The following is an 18,388-nucleotide window of genomic DNA, read 5'->3' as shown; positions in this document are numbered from 1 at the left end:
TGCTGCAGGATGGTATGACCATAAACACACACTTTCATCTTCAACAGCTGAATCCTCATATGGGACACCTCATCATTCGAGAACCTTTTGGCCTATCTTACGCTATCATAACCCAACCTACACTTATCCATTTCGGATTCTAAGTAAACCTATCATGGTGGGTACACCCATAAAAGAATTCACCAACAACCATTTGTATGATGCTTGTATATTTAGGTAACTTAGGAACAGGGAGAAACAGATATGATATTCTCCTTTTTATCTTGGACCTTTATTCAAATTCTGTTACAGTTTCCCTTACCATTTCATACCATACATACACATAATCCGTGGTTCAGTGGTCACACTCTCACCTCTGAGTCAGAAGATTGCTGGTACAATTCGCACTCCAGGGACTTGAGTACAAAATGTATACTGACTCTCCTTCTTCTTCTTCTCTTCTTCTTAGGCAATCCCTCGGAACCGAGGATGACTTGCTTCCACATTAAAAATGAGTTTGCAGGTGACTGATGAGTCCAATGCGGGACCTACAGTCTCTGTCACAGGTGGGGCAGACAGTGGTTGAAGGGGCGGGTGGGTGGGGTGCTTGGATTGACGTGCGCTCCTTGCGCTGCCTGCGCTTGGCTTCCGATTGCTCCCGGTGAAGAGACTCAAGGTGTTCGGTGCCTTCCCGGATGCTTCTCCTCCACTTTGCACGGTCTTGGGCCAGGGATTCCCAGGTGTCGGTGGGGATGTTACACTTTTTCAAGGAGGCTTTTAGGGTGGCCTTGAAGCGTTTCCTCTGCCCACCTGGGGCTCTCTTGCCGTGCCGGAGCTCCGAGAAGAGCGCTTGATTTGGGAACCTGAGCGGGGAGACAGAGGAAAGGGAAACAAGGATAAAAGCAAAAGACAGGAAAGAGAAAAACATAAAATGGCAGACAGAGAAATCAAGGGTTTAAATCAAACATGGCCACAGTAAATAATAATTCTAAAAGATCTAAGAGCGTTAAAAAAACAAGCCTGAAGGGTTTGTGTCTTAATGCAAGGAGCATTCATAATAAGGTGGATGAATTAGCTGCGCAAATAGAGGTAAAGGAATATGATATGATTGGGATTACGGAAACATGGTTCCAGGGTGGCCAAGGCTGGGAACTCAAAATCCAGGGGTATTCAATATTCAGGAAAGATAGGCAAAAAGGAAAAGGAGGTGGGGTAGCATTGCTGGTTAAAGAGGGGATTAACACAATTGTAAGGAAGGATATTAGCTCTGGTGATGTGGAATCTGTATGGGTAGAACTGAGAAATACCAAGGGGCAGAAAACGTTAGTGGGAGTGGTATATAGACCTCCAAACAGTAATGCGGAGGTCAGGATGGCATTAAAAGGGAAATTAGAGAAGCGTGCAATAAGGGCACAGCAGTTATCATGGGTGACTTTAATTTACATATAGCTTGGGCTAACCAAATTAGTAACAATACTGTGGAGGAGGAATTCCTGGAGTGTATACAGGATGGTTTCCTGAGCCAATATGTCGAGGAACCAACTAGAGATAAGGCCATCTCAAACTGGGTATAATGTAATGAGAAAGGATTAATTAGCAATCTTGTTGTGCGAGGCCCCTTGGGTCGGAGCGATCATAATATGATAGAATTCTTCATTAAGCTGGAGAGTGAAGTAGTTGACTCAGAGACTAGGGTCCTGAATTTAAATAAAGGAAACTACGATGGTATGAGGCGCGAATTGGGTAGGATTGATTGGGGAATGTCACTCAAAGGGTTGACGGTGGATAGGCAATGGCAAACATTCAAAGATCACACGGATGAACTACAGAATTTATTCATCCCAGTTTGGCATAAAAATAAAACAAAAAAGGTGACTCAACCGTGGCTAACAAGGGAAATTAGGGATAGCATAATTCAATTCAATTCAATTCAATTCAATTCAATTTTATTTGTCATATATGCAGCAGACGTGTGTACTGCACAATGAAATGTTGATTTTTACGAGTCCTCCCAACATAAGATCCAAGGAGAGGGCATATAAATTGGCCAGAAAAAGCAGTAAAGCTGAGGATTGGGAGCAGTTTAGGATTCAACAAAGGAGGACAAAGGGATTAATTAAAAGGGGGAAACTAGAGTATGAGAGTAGGCTTTCAGGGAACATAAAAAGTGACTGTAAAAGCTTTTATAGATATGTGAAGAGAAAAAGATTGGTGAAGTCAAGCGTAGGTCCCTTGCAGTCAGAATCAGGGGAATTTATAATGGGGAACAAAGAAATGGGGGACCTTTGGTCCTGTCTTCACAAAGGAGGACACAAATAACCTCCCAGAGATGTCAGGGAACATAGGGTCTAATGAGAGGGAGGAACTGATAGAAATCAGTATTGTAGGATAATGGTGTTAGGGAAATTGATGGGGTTGAAGGCCGATAAATCCTCAGGGTCTGATAATCTACATCCTAGGGTACTTAAGGAAGTGGCCCTAGAAATAGTAGATGCATTGCTGGTCATCTTCCAAAATTCTATAGACTCTGGAACAGTACGCATGGATTGGAGGGTAGCTAATGTTACCCCGCTGTTCAAAAAAGGTGGTAGAGAGAAAACGGGGAATTACAGACCGGTAAGCCTGACATCGGTAGTGAGGAAAATGCTAGAGTCCATTATAAAAGATGTAATAGCAGAGCACTTGGAAAACAGTGACCAGATGGGACAAAGTCAACATGGATTTACAAAAGGTAAATCGTGCTTGACTAAACTACTGGATTTTTTTGAGGATGTAACTGCTAAAATAGATAAGGGAGAACCAGTGGATGTGGTGTATTTGGACTTTCAAAAGGCTTTCGATAAGGTCCCGCATAAGAGATTAGCATGTAAAGTTAAGGCACATGGGATTGGGGGCAAGGTATTGACTTGGATAGAGAACTGGTTGGCAGACAGAAAGCAAAGGGTTGGAATAAATGGCTCTTTTTCCAAGTGGCAGGCAGTGACTAGAGGGGTACCGCAAGGATTGGTCCTTGGACCCCAGCTATTCACAATATATATTAATGATCTGGACGAGGGAACTAGATGTAATATCTCCAAGTTTGTAGACGACACAAAGCTGGGTGGGTGTGTGTGCTGTGAGGAGGATGCCGAGAAACTCCAGTATGATTTGGACAGGTTGGGTGATTGGGCAGAAGCATGGCAGATGCAATATAACGTGGATAAATGCGAGGTTATCCACTTTGGTGTCAAAAACAGGAAGGCAGATTATTATCTGAATGGCAATAGATTGGGAGAAGGGGAAGTGCAACGAGACCTGGGTGTCCTTGTGCACCAGTCGCTGAAGGTAAGTGTACAGGTGCAGCAGGCGTTTAAGAAGGCAAATGGTATGTTGGCCTTCGTAGCGAGAGGGTTTGAGTACAGGAACAAGGATGTCTTGCTGCAGTTGTACAGGGCCTTGGCGAGACCACATCTTGAGTATGGTGTGCAGCTTTGGTCGCCTTATCTGAGGAAGGATGTGATATACCTATCAATTCGTCCAATAAAAAGCGACGAGTTAGGAACGTAACTAAAGGTTTTTATTGACTAAATAACAGAGCCCACCCTCGTGGGTGATCGGGTCCAACAAAGAGGAATACCAGCCAGTCAACTACCTTTATACCTGGGCAGGTAGGTGGAGCCATGGGCGGAGTCGGAGGTGGTCAGCCCAGGTATAACAGCGCGACAAGAGGCGACCTCGTATAGTGATACAACAGTGAGAACAGTGAGAACAATACAACAGTGATAACTATAGTGTAACGATAGTGAACGATAAAAGTGGTTTACCACATTCACCCCTTGTTTAGATTTGAGTCCGGCGGGGTGAAGTGTACTACCAGTTCTGGTATGTCAGTCTGTCCGGAGGCCTCGTAAGCCTCTCCGATCGTCGCAGCGGCGGTGCTGCATTATCCGGTGTTAATGCTGGTGTCTGCGTGGTCGGCGAAGGCTCGTGGGGTTCCGGCATGCCGTCTACCTGGGCTGGAATTGGGGGGGTGGTGGGGGGGGGTAAAGGTGGTGTCTCCGGAGTGCCCGAGGGTGCGAGGTCTCGTAAGGAGACAGTGTCCTCCCGCCCGTCTGGGTAAGCCACGTAGGCGTACTGGGGGTTGGCATGCAGGAGGTTCACCCTCTCGACCAGGGGGTCCATTTTATGGGCCCTCACGTGCTTTCGCAGCAAGACGGGCCCCGGAGAGGTCAGCCAGGTTGGTAGAGTGGTTCCCGTAGTCGACTTCCTGGGGAAAACAAACATTCGTTCATGGGGGGTGGCGTTAACGGCAGTGCAAAGTAGTGACCGGATGGAGTGCAGCGCTGTCGGGAGGACTTCCTGCCAGCGGGAGGTTGGGAGGCCCTTAGACTTTAAGGCTAAGAGGACGGCCTTCCATACCGTCGCGTTCTCTCTTTCCACCTGGCCGTTCCCTCGGGGGTTGTAGCTGGTTGTCCTACTTGCTGCAATACCTCTCGCTAGTAGGAACTGACGGAGTTCCTCGCTCATGAAGGAGGAGCCCCGGTCACTATGTATATAGTTCGGGAACCCGAACAAGGCGAAGAGGTCGTTCAGGCACTTGATGACCGTGGTACTGGTCATGTCTGGGCAGGGGAAGGCAAAAGGGAAACGGGAGTACTCATCAACGATGTTGAGGAAGTACACATTGCGGTCAGATGACGGTAGAGGCCCCTTAAAGTCGATGCTCAGGCACTTGAAGGGGCGGGTGGCCTTGATCAGGCTTGCTCTGTCCGGCCTATAGAAGTGCGGTTTGCACTCGGCGCAGGTCTGGCAGTTCCTGGTCATGGTCCTGACCTCCTCGATGGAGTAGGTCAGGTTGCGGGCCTTAATGAAATGGTAAAGTCTGGTGACCCCGGGGTGGCAGAGGTCGTTGTGGAGGGTCTGAAGTCTATCAATATGCGCGCTGGCGCATGTAATTCATGAAAGAGCATCAGGGGGTTCGTTCAGCTTACCTGGCCGGTACAAGATATCATAATCGTAGGTGGATAGCTCGATTCTCCACCTCAAGATCTTGTCATTCTTGATTTTGCCCCTCAGCTTGTTATTAAACATGAAAGCAACCGAACGTTGGTCGGTGAGGAGGGTAAATCGTTTGCCTGCCAGGTAATGCCTCCAGCGCCGTACCGCCTCCACAATTGCCTGGGCTTCCTTCTCGACCGACGAGTGTCGGATCTCGGGGCCCTGTAGGGTCCTTGAGAAGAAGGCCACCGGCCTCCCCTCCTGGTTAAGGGTAGCGGCTAGGGCGAAGTCGGATGCATCGCTCTCCACTTGGAAGGGGATGGATTCATCCACTGCGTGCATTGTGGCCTTGGCTATGTCTCCCTTGATGAGGGAGAAGGCCGCGCACGCTTCCTCCGTGAGGGGGAAGGATGTGGACTTCATGAGGGGTCTGGCTTTGTCCGCATAATTGGGCACCCATTGGGCATAGTAGGCGAAGAGCCCCAGGGTTCTCTTAAGTGCCTTAGGGCAGTGGGGGAGGGGTAGCTCCATGAGGGGGCGCATTCTTTTGGGGTCGGGGCCGATGAGTCCGTTCTCTACTACACAGCCAAGGATGGCAAGGCGCGAGGTGTTAAACACACATTTCTCCTTATTGTAGGTGAGGTTCAGCCGTTGGGCCGTACGGAGGAATTTCTCCAGGTTCACGTCATGGTCCTGCCGGTCGCGGCCGCAGATGGTGACGTTATCTAGATAGGGGAATGTGGCCTGCAGTCCGTTCTGGTCAACCATCCGGTCCATCTCCCTTTGGAAGACCGAGACCCCGTTGGTGACACCGAAGGGGACCCTAAGGAAGAGGTATAGGCGCCCATTCGCCTCGAAGGCGGTGTACTGGCGGTCCTCAGGGTGGATAGGGAGTTGGTGGTAGGCCGACTTAAGGTCGATGGTCGAGAATACGCGGTATTGTGCAATCTGATTGACCATGTCAGATATGCGGGGAAGGGGGTATGCGTCCAGCTGGGTGTATCTGTTTATGGTCTGGCTGTAGTCGATGACCAGGCGATTTTTATCGCCGGTCTTAACGACCACGACCTGGGCACGCCAGGGGCTGTTGCTCCCCTCGATAATGCCCTCTTTCAGGAGGCGCCGCACCTCAGAGCTAATGAAGGCTCTGTCCCCAGCGCTGTACCGCCTGCTCTTGGTAGCGACGGGTTTGCAGTCGGGGGTGAGGTTAGCGAACAGGGAAGGTGGCGGCACCTTGAGGGTGGATAGGCTGCAGGTGTTACGCGGTGGGCGGTTTAACATTCGCTGGTTGTCGACTGTGAGTGGGGGGAGGGGTCCACCGTATGCTAGGGTTACACTTTGGAGGTGGGATTGGAAGTCCAGCCCTAGTAGGACGGCAGCGCAGAGCTGGGGGAGGACGAGGAGTTTAAAAATTTTATACTCCGTACCCTTAACCGACAAGGTCACAACACAGTAGCCGCTAATGTCCGTGGCGTGGGACCTCGATGCCATCGAGATTCGGTGGCACGTTGGCAGGACAGGGAGGGAGTAGTGGCTCACCGTGTCTGGGTGGATGAAGCTCTCCGTGCTTCCGCTGTCGAACAGGCAGGTCGTGGCGTGGCCGTTTACTTTGATGTCCATCATCGACTTGGACAGGTGGTGTGGGCGGGCTTGATCCAGAGTGACGGAGGCTAGTGTGTAGGTAAGCGAGTCGTTGTCGTCTGCGGGCGAGGCGGTCGTCGGGTCCGGAGGCCCGGTGGCAGTCGGGCGTGGTGGGTAAAATGGCGTCTCCCACGAGGTAGGACAAAATGGCGGAGAAGATGGCTGCTCCCATAACTCACATGAGGCACTATTGGGGTCGGTTGCCTTGATCAAAGATGGCCGCCCCCATGACTCACGTGTGGGGATGCTGGCCTCAGTTGCCTTGAAAGAAGATGGCCGCCCCCACAGTTCGCATGAGGCACTGCTGGCCTCTGAAGATCCGCTCCTGCAGGCCTTAGAGAAGTGGCCTTTCTTCCTGCAGGTTGAGCAGGTAGAGTTCCTGGCTGGGCAGCGCGACCTCGGGTGCTTCTCCTGGCCGCAAAAGAAGCAGCCGGCGGCCCGATCGCGGGTGCCCGATGTCGGAGCCGGTACCGGGGGTGGCGGTCCCGGTCGGGTCCGGGACGCCGACGCTGAGGTAGGTCCCGGGGGCGGCGCTGTGAAGGGTATTGCGGTAGGGGTCGGGCCCGAGTCCCAGGGTCGCGAGCAGTACCTGGAAAACGCCTCCTGGTCCTGATGGGCCACCTCTAGGGAGAGAGCGAGGGCTTCAGCTTTGTCCAGGTCGAGGTCTTTAGCTTCAAGCAGTCTTTGCCGTGAGTAGTCGGACCGTAGGCCTTTCACAAAGGCATCGCGGATATTATCTTCCGTATTTTCAACAGCCGTCACCGCTTTAAAGTCACAGTTCCTGCCGAGTGCTCTTAGCGCCCGTAAAAATTCAGCTACAGACTCTCCTGGCTGTTGCGGGCGGGATCTTAGGAGGTGCCTGGTGTACATGTAATTTACCGGGCTCCGGTACTGCTGTTTCAGTAGGTTGATAGCGGCCTCGTATGTAGTCGTGTCCTGGATGAGTGCGTATACTCTTGGGCTCGCTTGGGCGTTCAGAACTCTTAGTTTGGATCTCTGAGGGACGCCGGATTCTTCCAGGTAGGATTCGAAGCAGCCCAGCCAGTGTTTGAAGTCGAGGGCTGAGTTTGCTGCCTGTGGGTTTAGATCCAGGTACGGTGGTTTGAGGGCTTGCAGCCAAGCCGGCTGGTGTGGCTGGTGTAGCCCGGTGTCTGAAAGCTGCTGTGGCTGTGCTTCTGGGAGGGCTTCTGGCTGGCCAGTAGTAGACATCTTTAAAATTTAGTCAATAAAATTGATATACCTATCAATTCGTCCAATAAAAAGCGACGAGTTAGGAACGTAACTAAAGGTTTTTATTGACTAAATAACAGAGCCCACCCTCGTGGGTGATCGGGTCCAACAAGGAGGAATACCAGCCAGTCGACTACCTTTATACCTGGGCAGGTAGGTGGAGCCATGGGCGGAGTCGGAGGTGGTCAGCCCAGGTATAACAGCGCGACAAGAGGCGACCTCGTATAGTGATACAACAGTGAGAACAGTGAGAACAATACAACAGTGATAACTATAGTGTAACGATAGTGAACGATAAAAGTGGTTTACCACAGGATGTTCATGCCATAGAAGGAGTGCAGCGAAGATTCACCAGGCTGATACCTAGGATGGCAGGAATGATGTATGAGGAGAGATTGGGGCGATTGGGCTTATACTCGCTGGAGTTTAGAAGAATGAGAGGGGATCTCATTGAAACTTATAAAATTCTAACAGGACTAGACAGACTAGATGCAGGAAGGATGTTCCCGATGGTCGGAAAGTCCAGAACCACGGGTCACAGTCTAAGGATAAGGGGTAAGCCATTTAGGACAGAGATGAGGAGGAATTTCTTCACCCAGAGAGCGGTGAACCTGTGGAATTCTCTACCAAAGAAGGCAGGAGAGGCCAATTCATTAAATATATTCAAGAAGGAGTTAGATATATTTCTTAAGGCTAAAGGGATCAAGGGATATGGAGAGAAGGCAGGAACAGGGTACTGAATTTGGATGATCAGCCATGATCTCATTGAATGGCGGAGCAGGCTCGAGGGGCCGAATGACCTACTCCTGCTCCTATCTTCTATGTTTCTATGTTTCTATGAATCTCGTATCGGGCATGCGGACGATGTGGCCCGTCCATCGGAGCTGATCGAGTGTGGTCAAAGCTTCGATGCTTGGGATGTTGGCCTGAGCAAGAACACGGACGTTGGTGCACCTATCCTGCCAATGAATTTGCAGGATCATGCGGAGACAGCGTTGGTGGTACCTCTCCAGTGCTTTGAGGTGCCTGCTGTACATGGTCCATGTCTCTGAGGCATACAGCAGGGCGGGTATCACTGCTGCTCTGTAGACCATGAGCTTAGTGCCGGGTTTGAGGTCCTGGTCTTCAAACACTCTCTTCCTCAGGCGACCGAAGGCTAGACTGGCACACTGAAGGCGATGTTGGACTTCATCGTCGACGTCTGCCCTTGTTGACAGTAGGCTCCCGAGGTATGGAAAGTGGTCCACGTTGTCCAAGGCCTTGTCGTGGATTTGGGGACCTTTGTCTTACGGATGTTTAGTGTAAGACCCATGCTCTCGTACGCTTCGGTTAAGGTGTTGACGATGGTTTGGAGTTCGACCTCCGAGTGAGCGCAGACGCAAGCATCGTCTGCATACTGTAATTCGACGACAGAGGATGGGAAGACCTTGGATCTGGACTGGAGGCAACGGAGGTTGAACAGTTTCCCGTTTGTTCTGTAAATTAGCTTCACTCCAGCAGGGTGCTTACTGAGGGTGAGATGGAGCATTGCAGCAAGGAAGATCGAGAAAGTGGTGTATGTGCCTTTAAGAGCCCCCTGTGTACTGTAATGCCGGTAATGGCCACTCGGGCTATATAAGCCTGTATAGTGTCTTGTATCTGTTAGTTCACCTCCAGACTTTGTTCAGTAAACACCTGTGAAACCAACTCCTGCATTCCGTGTCTCCATTAACACACGGATACAACAGTGGCGACGAATTGGAAACGGACTTACCTGCAATTCGGCAGCACCTCAAGGAGATCGATTCCTCAGACAAAAGTCGAAGAAAAACAAGAAAGAAAAAAAAAAACTGTGGTTTCACCAGCTAGCCGAGCTGGTGGCAGGTACTGCAATAATCCTTCCTGGGCGGCGGGCTGGGGCTCCATCGGCTGGCTCTGCAGCGGGGCCGAGAAGCGAAGGCGGAGGCAAACAGAGACAGATGGTGGAGCACTCGGAAGACGGCCAGCGCTGCAAAACAGGTCGGCGTTCGGACCAAGCAGAGGGAGGGAAAAGTCCCAGAGAGTCCGGCGGGAACGAGTCTCCACCTATTAAAAATACCTATGTAAATAAAAACCGCGGAGAACAGCGTTGTCAGCAGCGGCAGCGGCGGGAAAGCGCGGGAGGCGCCATTTTTTTTCTGCGGAGAAGAAAGGAAAGCGAGGGAGGCGCCATTTTTTTTCCAGGATGCCTAAGACTGGCAATATTATTGCTTTCGATAGCGATATAGAGGATTGGACCACATATGTGGAAAGAGTGGAGGTATATTGCACAGCAAATGAAATAGAGGATAATAAAAAGGCATCAGTACTTCTAAATCTAATGGGCGCAAGGACATACGGGCTGTTACGAAACTTAATCACACCAGCCAAACCGAGGGACAAGAATTTTAAGGAGATTGTTGATACCCTACAGGAGCACTTAAACCCAACACCGCTGCTGATAGCGGAACGATTCAAATTCTTCAGGAGGAATCAGCACAAGAATGAAAGTAACGCTGATTACCTCACCGAATTAAGGAAGCTGTCAAAGCACTGCCAATTCAGGGCAGGACTGGCAGATTCTCTTCGAGACAAATTCGTCTGCGGTCTCCTAAGTGAAGGAACACAGAAAAGGCTACTTTCTGAGAAAGATTTGACACTGGACAAGGCTTTCAATGTGGCTGTATCATACGAAGCAGCCACAAGAGGAGCTGCAGAGATACAGCAAAAGTCACAGGACTTCGGCACCCATGAAATGACACAGGGTTTCGAGAGATGTTATCGCTGCGGCAGATCCACCCATGACCAGAGGGACTGCTGGTTCAAGGACAAAGCATGCAGGCAATGCGGAAAGATTGGACACATTGCGCGTGTATGCCGATCTGGAAAACAAAAATCCACGGACAGGAAAAAAATCAATAAGGAAAAGTACAGAAATGTACAAATGATGACGGACAGTAGCTCCGAAGACCAGAAGAGCGATAATGACTCCGGAAACAAGAGACTAAGCTGTCTCAAATTACATAATGTAATTGCCAAAGAAGATTACCACACCATTTGGGTTACCTGCACGATAGCGGGGTCCCCAGTTAAAATGGAGCTAGATACAGGATCAGCTCTGACCGTCATAAGTCGACGGGATTACGAGCGGCTATTTCCGCATATACCTTTGAAAGACACATCCATTATCTTGAAAACATATACGGGGCAGAAAGTATACCCCAAAGGGAAAATAAGGGTGCCTGTTGTATACAATGGCAAGGAAATACAGAAGTTGTATTTATACCTTCTGCAAGATGGTGGTCCACCGCTGTTGGGACGTGAATGGATCAGGAAGATACGTTTAGACTGGCACTCCATTCAGGCACTGACGGTGACCAGTAAGAAAAAAAATGATGATGACGTCATACCTGAACGATTAAAAGACATCTTGGCCAACGCCAAAGAAGTGTTTCAACAGGAACTAGGAACCTTGAAAGGCGTCACCGCCTCAATAAAAGTGGAAGATGCGGCAATTCCCAAGTTTTTTAAGGCAAGGCCGGTGCCATACGCAATTCGTCCAGCAGTCGAGGCAGAGCTGGAGAATTTGGAAAAGGCAGGCGTATTATCCAAGATAGATTGGAGCGAGTGGGCAACACCCATCGTCCCGGTCATGAAGAAAACGTTGAATAATGATAAATCTGAAGAACAGAGAAAAATTCGCATCTGTGGAGACTTCAAGGTGACTGTAAACCTGGTCCTTCACACGGTACACCGAGGATAGAAGATATTTTCGCCTCACTATCCGGAGGGAAACGTTTCACCAAAATTGACTTGGCACAAGCATATCTACAGATGGAGGTTGAAGAGGCCTCTAAAAAAGTATCTCACGATAAATACACACAAAGACCTGTACAAGTACAATCGACTGGTTTTCGGAGTAGCATCAGCTCCAGCTATCTGGCAAAGAGCTATGGAGCAAGTCCTCCAAGGGATTCCGGGGACTCAATGCTACCTAGACGACATCCTTGTAACAGGAGAAAATGACAACGAGCACCTTGCCAATTTGGAGCAGGTGCTCACTAGACTGAGAGAACGGGGCCTACGAGCAAATCGCCCCAAGTGCGAATTTTTCCAGAAACAAATATCATATTGTGGCCACATAATTAACGAGGAAGGGTTGCATAAGTCACCTGAAAAAATTGAAGCGGTCATAAAGGCCCCAGCACCTGAAAATGTCTCACAATTAAGGTCGTTCCTGGGATTGATTAATTACTATCATAAATTTTTACCGAACCTGTCAACTGTTCTGCACCCTCTTAACGAACTGCTACAAACGGGAGTAATTTGGAAATGGAGCGAAGACTTTAAACGTGCCTTCCATAAATGCAAAGGCTTGATCACGTCCAAGGAAGTTTTGGCTCATTACAACCCATCACTGCCAATCAGACTGGCGTGCGATGCATCCCCTTATGGTGTAGGAGCGGTATTATCGCATAGATTCCCTGATGGCTCGGAGCGGCCGACAGCTTTTGCGTCACGCTCACTGAACTCAGCTGAGCGTAATTATGCCCAGATCAACAGGGAAGCACTCAGCCTGGTATGGGGAGTAAAGAAATTCAACCATTACCTACACGGACAAAAATTTACCTTGTTGACTGACCATCAACCCCTCGTCTCCATATTCAACCCTAAAAAGGGCGTTCCCATTATGACAGCGCAAAGGCTACAGAGGTGGTCCCTTTTCCTAGGGGCACACCAATATGACATAGAATACAAAGGATCAAAACAGCATGGGAATGCTGATGGTTTATCGCACCTACCGTTGCCAACGCTAGAAGAGGCACCTACAGTGGACCCAGTGGAGATGTTCCACTCAACCATAGTGGAATGTCTACCAGTAACAAATTCTGCCATTGAAAAGGAAAGGAGAAATTACCCGACTCTCTCACGAGTCTACGATTTAACGGTGAAGGGATGGCCAGCACATGGCGAACCACTGTTGCCAGCATTCTCGCAAAGAAGAGAACAGCTGTCAGTGTGCCGAGGAACCTTGATGTGTGGATCCAGAGTGGTGATTCCACTCAAACTCCAGGATAAGGTGCTAAAAGAGCTTCACGAGGGGCATCTGGGTGGAGTGAAAATGAAGAACCTAGCCAGAGCGTTCGTGTGGTGGCCAGGTATCGATGGAGACATTGAAGAAATGACCAAGAGCTGCCTAGGATGCCAGAAGGTCCAAAACGCCCCACCACAAGCCCCTCTGCATCCATGGGAGTGGCCCTCATCTCCATGGCAAAGGGTACACATCGACTTTGCTGGTCCATTTATGGACTCAATGTTCTTAATCGCGGTTGATGCACACTCCAAGTGGCCGGAGGTAATAAAGATGTCCTCCACCACCACAGAAAAAACCATCACAGTATTAAGGACCATATTTGCCAGGAATGGGCTGCCTGAACAGATCTGTTCTGATAATGGACCACAATTTGTGTCCGAAGAACTCAGAAAGTTCTTAAAAAACAATGGGGTTAAGCACTACACGTCAGCCCCATACCATCCCGCCACCAATGGATTGGCTGAAAGGTTTGTCCAGACCTTCAAGAAGGCCATAAAGGCCATGAGTAATGAAGACATAAATCTACAGCATAAGGTAGATAACTTCTTGTTTGCATACAGGAATGCAACACATGTGGTTACAAACCAAACTCCCGCCATGATGTTCTTTTGGCCCGGGACTACCGTACCGAGAAATGGCAGCCTGGAACTATTTGCACACGACTAGGACCGTTGATGTATACCGTGGACATTAGAGAAAGCATAATAAGGCGCCATGCTGACCAGATCATAGAGTCATCCGAAAAGGGACAACCTACACCACAACTCTATACGCCTAATGATGAAGCAGAGATACCCATAGTGTCTACCTCTGATCCGGTGATACTGGAACCAGATGAACCCGACACTGGCATTCAAGCTGAATCGGCCTTGCCAAAAGAACCTACTACACCACCAGAAACTACTACACCACCGAGGCGTTATCCGGACCGAGTCAGGAAGCCTCCAGAGAGACTGACTTATAATTGATTAACTGTAGCAAATGTGTAGATTATTGTTCTTGTAACATGTTAATTAATGATTACTTAAAATGTTATGTACTGGTTGTCTAAAAGAGGAGGAATTGTGCTGTATGTGCCTTTAAGAGCCCCCTGTGTACTGTAATGCCGGTAATGGCCACTCGGGCTATATAAGCCTGTATAGTGTCTTGTATCTGTTAGTTCCCCTCCAGACTTTGTTCAGTAAACACCTGTGAAACCAACTCCTGTCTTCAGTGTCTCTATTAACACACGGATACAACAGAGAAGAGCATTGGTGCGATGACACAGCCTTGCTTGACCCCAGTTCGTACGTGAAATGGGTCTGTGGTGGAACCGATGGTCAGGATCACAGCTTGCATGTCGTCATGAAGCAGGCAGAGGATGGTGACAAACTTTTGAGAGCAGCCAAATTTGAGGAGGACACTCCATAATCCCGCACGGTTGACAGTGTCGAAGGCCTTTGTGAGATTAAAGGAGGCCATGTACAGCGGTTGGTGCTGTTCCCTGCATTTCTCTTGTAATTGATGTGTAGTAAAGTTCATGTCCATTTTGCCCCTTAGTGGGCAGAATCCGCATTGCGACTCTGGGAGGAGCTCTTTGGCCACTGGGAGAAGGCGATTGAGGAGGATTCTTGCGATGACTTTCCCTGTGGCAGACAGCAGGGAAACTCCTCTGAGATCCAGGAGCTAATAATCCGCAAGCGCAAGGCATTCCTGATCTGGAAACAGCAACAGAACTCGAGAGCAAGAAAGCAGCTCTACAGACGCCTGAAGGCCGAGGTCCAACAAAAAACTTGCGACCTAAAGAACAGATGGTGGGTGGAGAAAGCGCAGGAGATCCAGCAGCTAGCTGACAACCACGACGTGTGTGGATTCTTTAGCGCAGTCAAGACCATCTACGGCCCAAGCACCCAAGGCCCTACCCCACTGCGGCCCAAGAATGGAGAGGTACTCATCAAGGACAGAGAGGCAGTCAGTGCCCACTGGAAGCAGCATTTCGAAGATCTCCTTAACCGTGACTCTGCCTTTGACACGAGTGTCCTCAACTCCATCCCGCAGCATGCTACCCGCCGCCATCTCAGCACAACCCCAGCCCGGCATGAGGTTGAAAAGGCCATCCAACAACTGAAGAACAACAAGCCCGCCGAGGCACTAAAGCATGGTGGAGAAGCACTACTGGCACAAATTCATGAACTCATTTCTCTTATATGGAAGGAGGAGAGCATGTCAGGGGATCTCAGAGATGCCATAATTGTGACCATCTTCAAGATACTGACACTCCAGCGCAGCACTGATGGAGTGCTGCATTGTTGGAGGTGCCGTCTTTTGGATGTGACATTAAACCGTGGCAAGGTCTGCCCTCTCAGATGGACGTAAAAGATCCCATGGCACTATTTTGAAGAACATAAGAAATAGGAGCAGGAGTAGGTCATTCGGCCCCTCGAACCTGCTACGCCAGTCAATAAGATCATGGCTGATCTGATCTTGGCCTCAACTCCACTTTTATGCCTGTTCCCCATAACCCTTGACCCTTGACTCCCCTGTAGCTCATATATCTGTCTATCTCCGCCTTGAATATATTCACTGACTCCGCCTCCACAGCTCTCTGGGGTAGAGAATTCCAAAGATTCACAACCCTCAGAAGAAATTCCTCCTCATCTCCGTTTTAAATGGGCGACCCCTTATCCTGAAAATATGCCCCCTAGTTCTAGATTCACCCACTAGGGGAAACATCGTCTCAGCGTCTACACTGTCAAGCCCCCTCAGAATCTTATATGTTTCAATAAGATCATCTCTCATTCTTCTAAACTCCAATAAGTATAGGCCCAACCTGCTCAACCTTTCCTCATAAGACAACCCTTTCATCTCAGGAAATAACCTGGAGAACTTTCTCTGAACTGCCTCCAATGCAAGTATATCCCTCCTTAAATAAGGAGACCAAAACTGTGTGCAGTACTCCAGGTGTGATCTCACCAACGCCCTGTACAGTTGTAGCAAGACCTCCCTACTTTTATACTCTACCCCCCTGGCAATAAAGGCCAGCATTCCATTTGTCTTCCTAATTATTTGCTGCACCTGCATGCTAACATTTTCTGTTTCATATACGAGGACACCCAGATCCTTCTGTACCGCAGCATTCTGTAGTCTCTCCCCATTTAAATAATACTTTGCTTTTCTATTCTTTCTACCAAAGTGGATAACCTTACATTTTCCCACATTATACTCCATCTGCCAAATTTTTGCCCACTCACTTAACCTATCTATATCCCTTTGCAGACTCTTTGGCCGCGATTTTCTCATTGGTGTCGGGATGGGGCGGGTCAGCTGGTTTCCGGGTTCCGGTTCCACCCTGAGCAGCCTCCGCTCTGCAGACGTGATTTTTCCTTGATTGGCCTTGTTGAGCCCGCCATGTGGGCTTACCGGCCAATTAACAGGAAGCGGGTCTGATGACGTCATTTGATGACACGTCATCTGCCGGTTTCCTTAAAGGGACAATGCACAATTTTATTTTGACTGTTGATTTTTCAGTGTTTGACAGCATTGAGGTGCTGAAAACACTGACAATCGCTGCACAAAGGTGAACTCTTGCACCCAGGCTCTCCAATGACTCCTTCATATGCTTATGGAGGAAGTCACAGTACGCAGGGAGGTTCTCGTCCCTCCCAAGGGCAGAAGAGACCTCCCCAGGACACCAACTTACCTTGCACCTTCACCCAAACCTCTCTATCTACTTTATCACTTCCCTATCTCACTAGCCACCCCTCACACTCACCTTCATTCTACTGCAAAAATACCAACTAACAACACACAAGGGTGGGCACTTGAGAGGTTTAGCCAATGACCATGTGAAGTTTCTGGTAATGTGTTGTCATACAGTGAAATCGCTATTTCAAAAGGTGTCCCTTATTGGACAGATCTGAGCACACATTGAGAAGTGTCTTACTGAGTTCCAGTGATTGTTCAATCATAACTCCCCCCCACCCACCCCGCCCCACTATAGTGATGTGTGTGCATGGAATTGCTTGGACATTAAAGGAATGCTTCACGGTGCTGGTGTGGGATGGTGTCAACCTGGCGCATCATGTGGCAACCAGGGTTTACAGCATCAAGTGAAGAAAGTCTGGCCATGGTGATGCCATCGCTGACCTCCCGGCCAGCAATTTTATCAAGGGCTAATGCCCTGTGTCCAGTGCAGCATCAGGTGATGAGGTTGGTGATGTTTGTAGTGTATGTACCTTTAAGAGCCCCTGTTTACTGTAATATTGGTAGTGACCACTCGGGTATATAAGCCTGTATAGTGTCTTGTATCTTTTAGTTCACCTCCAGACTTTGTTCAGTAAACACCTGTTAAACCAACTCCTGCATTCCGTGTCTCCATTAACACACGGATACAACAGTGGCGACGAATTCGAAACGGACTTACCTGCAATTCGGCAGCACCTCAAGGAGATCGATTCCTCAGACGAAGGTCGAAGAAAAAAAAAAACCTGTGGTTTCACCAGCTAGCCGGGCTGGTGGCAGGTACTGCACTAATCCTTCCTGGGCGGCGGGCTGGGGCTTGATCGGGTGGCTCTGCAGCGGGGCCGAGCAGCGAGTCGGAAGGTGGAGGCAAACAGAGACGGAGGGTGGAGCACTCGGGAGACGGCCGGCGCTGCAAAGCAGGTCGGCGTTCGGACCAAGGAGACGGAGGGAAAAGTCCCAGAGAGTCCGGCGGGAACGAGTCTCCAACTATTAAAAATATCTGTGCAAATAAAAAACGTGGAGAACAGCGTTATCAGCAGCGGCAGCGGCGGGAAAGCGCGGGAGGTGCCATTTTTTTCTCGGCAGGCAAGAAAGGAAAGCGCGGGAGGCGCCATTTTTGATTTTCAGGATGCCTAAGACTGGCAATATTACTGCTTTCGATAGTAATATAGAGGATTGGACCACATATGTGGAAAGAGTGGAGGTATATTGCACAGCGAATGAAGTAGAGGATGATAAAAAGGCATCGGTACTTCTAAATCTGATGGGCGCAAGGACATACGGGCTGTTATGAAACTTAATCACTCCAGCCAAACCGATGGACAAGAATTTTAAGGAGATTGTTGATACCCTACAGGAGCACTTAAACCCAACACCGCTGCTGATAGTGGAATGATTCAAATTCTTCAGGAGGAATCAGCACAAGAATGAAAGTAACGCTGATTACCTCACCGAATTAAGGAAGCTGTCAAAGCACTGCCAATTCGGGTCAGGACTGGTAGATTCTCTACGAGACAAATTTGTCTGCGGCCTCCTAAGTGAAGGAACACAGAAAAGGCTACTTTCTGAGAAAGATTTGACACTGGACAAGGCTTTCAGTGTGGCTGCATCATACGAAGCAGCAGCAAGAGGAGCTGCAGAGATACAGCAAAAGCCACAGGACTTCGGCACCCATGAAATGACACGGGGTTTCAAGAGATGTTATCGCTGTGGCAGATCCACCCGTGATCAGAGGGACTGCTGGTTCAA

At 49.3% G+C, this 18,388-nt stretch overlaps 1 long non-coding RNA gene across 1 annotated transcript in view; it reads right to left on the bottom strand.

The window, feature by feature from the left end:
• Positions 1-249: 249 nt before the first annotated feature.
• LOC147117075 (uncharacterized) overlaps positions 250-18,388 on the bottom strand; it is a 42,690-nt gene continuing 24,551 nt past the window's right edge. Inside the window, exon 2 of the long non-coding RNA XR_015078276.1 lies at positions 250-842. This is a non-coding gene — a long non-coding RNA (uncharacterized LOC147117075). The remainder of the gene's footprint in view (positions 843-18,388) is intronic.

This window comes from Somniosus microcephalus, chromosome 5, assembly GCF_052327205.1.
Source record: "Somniosus microcephalus isolate GS21.2 chromosome 5, FLI_Smic_1.0, whole genome shotgun sequence".
In the NCBI taxonomy this organism is placed as follows: domain Eukaryota; kingdom Metazoa; phylum Chordata; class Chondrichthyes; order Squaliformes; family Somniosidae; genus Somniosus; species Somniosus microcephalus.
Note: the sequence above shows the minus strand (reverse complement) of the source record. Positions and strands in the feature narration are given on the sequence as shown.